Source organism: Nansenia antarctica (assembly GCF_963989245.1).
Source record: "Nansenia antarctica genome assembly, chromosome: 14".
Taxonomy (NCBI): domain Eukaryota; kingdom Metazoa; phylum Chordata; class Actinopteri; order Argentiniformes; family Microstomatidae; genus Nansenia; species Nansenia antarctica.
Window position 1 is genome coordinate 29,309,311 of NC_137684.1, and position 5,804 is coordinate 29,315,114.

A 5,804-nucleotide genomic window follows, 5' to 3' on the forward strand; every position below is an offset into this window, starting at 1 on the left:
TATCACTTTAGTGTAAGTGAGTGAGTGAGTGAGTGAGTGTGTGAGTGTGTGTGTGTGTGTGTGTGTGTGTGTGCGTGTGTGTGTGTGTGTGTGTGTGTGTGTGTGTGTGTGCAAGTGCGTAGATCATTCTTTTAGAGTCAAATATACATTTAAAAAAACATGTATTTCCATTCCACAGTACTGTGTGTGTGTGTGTGTGTGTGTGTGTGTGTGTGTGTGTGTGTGTGTGTGTGTGTGTGCGCGCGCGCGCGTGTGTGTAAATCACTGTTTCAGACTTAAATACATGTTGAAATAAATACAATGCAATACTCATAGAACTTTGCATATGCTTCTCTTGTCATTTCATACAACACTAAGTTGCTTTACAACTTAATCCAGCTGTTCTAAAATGATAATAACTCATTTGGTAGACAATCTACTGCTTTTTAAGTTCTTAGATTACACATGCTTACAATGCTCTCAGTGTACGCATTATATCCAAAATGAGGTATTTCTACACTACAAATCAAAGTGAGAAATACTATATATTTATCTTCGGGGGCAGAGCTTTCAGTATGGCAGCTCCCACCCTCTGGAACTCTCTGCCCACAGTGATCCGCAATGCCCCCCCGACCCTGGACACCTTCAACACCCCTACCTACCCTGGACACCTTCAACACCCATACCTACCCTGGACACCTTCAACACCCATACCTACCCTGGACACCTTCAACACCCATACCTACCCTGGACACCTTCAACACCCATACCTACCCTGGACACCTTCAACACCCCTACCTACCCTGGACACCTTCAACACCCATACCTACCCTGGACACCTTCAACACCCATACCTACCCTGGACACCTTTAAATCAGCCCTCAAAACCCACCTGTTCTCTAAGGCCTTTGGCCTCTAGTCTAGTTTTGTCACTCTCGCTGTCTTTGTTTCTTTGTTTTGTTTTTCTGTTCTGTCTGTCTTGTTTTGTTTTTCTGTTCTGTCTGTCTGAGCAAGTTCAGCCACAGATTTGTTCTCCCCCGTCAAAGTACAAAAAGATTTGGACAGTCCTTTGTTCCAGCTGCACTCCGACTCTACAACCAGGCCCTGCAGGGTGGGGGAGACCTGGAGCTGGAACTTTGGAACTTGGAACTTTTTACTTATTGAGCCTGCACTGTTTTATGTATTTTATTGAATGTTTTCTGTCTGCCCTAACTAAGCTGTTTGACAACAAAATTTCCCCATTGGGGACAATAAAGGTTTTCAATCAATCAATCAATCAGACTGTCTGTCTATGAAATCTGTAAAGCGTCCTTGGGTCTGAGAAAGGCACTATATAAATCTAAGATATTACAGTTGTTCTCAATTGCTAAAACACATTTCACAAAACTTTCCTCCATTTCCCCAAAACTCTAAACACAACACACTTTTCTAAAGCTACATAAACAAAACCACACCTTCTCTCTTCAAAACTCAAACTTTCACACCAAAACAGCTGCTCAAAGCCTGCAAAAATGTAAACACTATACCCATCATTACAGACTACAACAAAACAACTGAAAACACAATGTTCAGTGTGTGAGAATGTTCTTTTTTTTCACAACTGCCAAAGCAAATTTTTAGAAACCTTACAGTATCTGTTCTCAGAATATATCACTGTAGACTATTGGGCATTCATAGATGTGTGTGTTTCATATGAACAGTATGTAAATCTACAGAAAATACAGTATGTATGTTACGGTACATGTGGGAATACGGTACATGTGGGAAAACTAGGGTTAGGGTTAGGTGCTAGGGTGACTTGGTACATGCGGGCATGTCTAACCCTAACCCTAACCCTACCCCTAATCCTAATCCTAACCCTAACCTTAACCCTAGCACCCTAGCACCTAACCCTAACCCTAGTTTTCCCACATGTACCGTATTCCCACATGTACCGTAACATGTACACTACTGTACTGTATCACAACTCAATGCAAACACTATGAGGATCCATTACACACAACAATACTCACTGAAAACAATGTTCAGGTTGTGATGTTTTTTTATTTATTTATGGAACTATACCACACACACACACACACACACACACACACACACACACACACACACACACACACACACACACACACACACACACACACACACACACACACACACACCACAATCATTTGCAACAAGTGTCTTAAATTTTGAGTCGTTATGTTTAATGAATGAAGCCAGGTGTGTTCATTGTGTTCAAATTTTGCTGACTGTGGCAAGCATTTTGCATCACATGAGCTTTAATTTGAGAATTTGAGCAGAGTTTTTTGCAGCTTGTGTTTTAGCAAGACAAAATGTGTTTAGATTTATGAGAAAAGGAGGATTGTGTTTTGTGAATTGTGTCTTCATGTGAAATGTGTTTATGGTTTTGGAAAATGGGGGCTAGTTTTATTAAATGTGTTTAGAGAACTGGTCATTTGGTTTAGAGAATTGGCTTTTGTGTTTTAGCAATTGGGAAAAACTGTATTATTATTATTATTATTATTATTATTATTATTATTATTATTATTATTATATGTATACTATATAATGACTGTAAGTGAGACTAACTGAGATAATGCTGTAGTGCCCTAACAATATTTGGGTCGTTTAGATTTGATGTATAGAAATCTGCTTTTCTTCAGTGGTGTGATGTAAGGATAATATCCTACAATATGAGTGTAACTGGAAGACTAACATCTTTCTAAACTATGCAGCCACACCCTGACATAAAAAGGTTATCATTGTTAACAGTCAACTTGGAAAAATACTAATGCTACACTTCGGCATTCCAGAGATATTATATTTGAAACATGTATAATGTCTTTTTTGCTATGTTATGTTGGTGTATGATTCTTGTTAGAGTTGATGATTAAAGCAAATGTTCTTGTGGCATTTCGGACAAAATTCTAATTCGAAAGACGTCCTCATGAAAATGAAAGCATAATGAAAGGTTTTTAACTTTTGACAGAGTATTTTACATCAGTTTAACTTTTGACAGACTATGTTAACTCAGTTTTGAGTTTTAGAACAAATATCTGATATTAGCATCAAAGCAATCTGGAAGCAAAAACCTGTATACAGGGGTTTGTAAAGAGCTTATGAGAAGATCTGAGTCAGTAAACAGTACACTCCAAGAGAATTTGTTCTCAATAACATATCTGGCTAAATTAAGGATTAAGTATAGTTAATACATTGTACCAGGGGCACCAAAATGTGACTTGCTCGAATCCTGTGTGCACTACATAAGATCTACATAGATCTACAGATGAGTAAAGTTGGGGCGCTTGGTGGCGTAGACTAGAGGACTAAGCACTGACCATGTAACCGCAGGGTCACCGGGCCGATTCCGGCCGGGGACATATCCTGCATGTCATCCCTTCTCTCTCTCTCACCCATCCTTCCTGTCTGAATCTCTACTATATCTGTCAATACAAATGAAAAATATGAGTGGGACTGCCCCACTCAGAAAAGAAAAAAAGAAAAAAGATGAGTAAAGCAAGCCACCGTTTGGAACTCCCAGAGTCAAAGTGGTGATCTCACACTCTTAATCAGTTTGTCATAACTCATTTACAACCAGTCGACAAACTAACAGTTAACGTATAATTTAATTATTTACAAAACCTGTATAACGTACTGTATACCTTCATAGAAGGTGTTACCCAGTCATTTCTTTATCAGCCTTCTTTTTCTCTCTTCCTCTGCTCCTCAGTTTCCCTGTTTCCTTTTCTTGAAAGACAGATGATTGTGTTACAGTCGTGACAGGAGAGAGATGGGGCTGGAGAAATGTTACAACCACTCTCAAGTTCATAGACAGAGCTATGGATACAAGGACTGACCATGCATTGGATAAAAATTATAGTTGGGTTGTAAGTTATATAGCCTAGTGTTTGTTACATTGTTTGCAAACAATGGAGTCAAACAAGCTTTTGGCTTTTGATGGGATAAGAAGACAGTTAAAGTAGGCTTGTGATTTATCTTCAATATAATTTTTATGTGTTATTTATAAATATTCTTCAATAATCAATTGCTGCATATAATGAATTTAAAAGTCTGAACATGGATGCACCAATCACAGTTTCTACCTTTACGTGTCCCCCGCTCGAGATTTAACAGGTTTAAAATGTATTTTATTTTCCGGTTTCAGTTAAACTTTTAAACAGCACCAGATGAATGTTGGATAGATTTTACTTATCGTTTTACTTCTACTCTTGTCTGAATCAGGGTTGCCTTCTGTCTGTGTTTTAACATGTTGTATTGTCTGTTGTTCTTGTGTGGCTGCAGTGTGGTGTAAGCCCAAAACACATTTCCTAGTCATGGGACAACAAAGTGACCTTTGACTTGACTTTGACTTTGAAATGTTATAAATCGTTCTTCTCTTCCCCTCTCTCTTAGGTGACCTCTGACCTGCCCCCAAGTTTTAGCTTCCAGGGACGAGGGGAGGAACAGGTCTGGTTCCACTGAAGCTTTCAGTAACAATGATTGGGCATGACATTTAAAACATATTCATGTGGGTTTTGTTTTCTCTCAAATAGTTACAGTGCTCTTGGTCTTAGCAAGCTGAATCAAGTGTTTGAGGAGACTTCCGTACCATTTTGACCCATATCTGAGAGGATAATATGATCTACACACTGCAGACACACTTTGTTTTGTGAAGAATTGTTTTCTCTTGATTGCTGTCCTTTACCTTCCATTCAAAGAAGATCAAACAAGTCGGCTCAAATGTCACGAGGTCAGCTGAGAGACGACTTTTACACCTGAATCCCACAAGGCACCACGTTTCTGTTTTATTTATTATTCATTTGAAAGAGAAGAGAGGGATACAAGTGAGTTTGGAACAAGACGGTGACAAAGAGGAAGACAGAGAAATAAAGGGATCAAGAGAAAGAGGGAGATGAACACACAATCAGAGAGAGAGTGAGAGAGAGACAGACAGACAGACAGACAGACAGATCACCACTCTCATTCTCAAACCCAAAACAAAGATGTATCACACAACTATTTGCATGTCAGGTAGATTGAGTATACCAATTGGGATTTTGTTTCTATTGTTTCTATTGTATTTATTGTTTATATTGTAGTACTTTACAAATAATTGCAAATAAACAGTTTGTAAAACCTGTACTCACACCTCATCACACTGGAAAGGCATTGAGATCAAGTGCTACATACAGTTACACAACATAGATGCTGTTTGGCTAGGAGCCTATACAATGTGAGCCTGTAAACCTGGGTCATGTTTTTACACATGATAGCCTCTGATACCAGAAATGACACCCAATAATTGGACACAAGTGTTTTATATTTGGTATTGAACAGTCAATTGAAGGAGCACAATTGGTGTTATTGTAAAACTATCACAAGAAATGTACTTTTTAAGGGTTAGTATTATTAGTAGTAATTCTAGTAAAATCTGAGTAAAACATACAATAGCACAGTAAACTGCTGTTACACATACAATGTTCTAAGGATTTTCTCTGATGGAAAAACAATGGTAGATTTGTCGTAGTCCTGGGGTTAATACAATATGCAACGAACACTGGTGTCATGCCTTTATAGTGGTAGCTAAATTGAGACACTACATTTTAGTTTGATCAACTGTCGTTGAACTGGAGCAAAACAACTGATGAAAAGTAAAGAGATAAGTTTTACCTAGTCGGTAGCCTATCCCTGTGATGGTATCAATAGACAAATAATAAGTTACAGTATATATACAGTATATTACTATACTCTCTTTTCATTCTTCTATAGACAGATCTTTTCTGAAGGACACGTAGGCTACTGGGTTGTCATATATCCATATTATT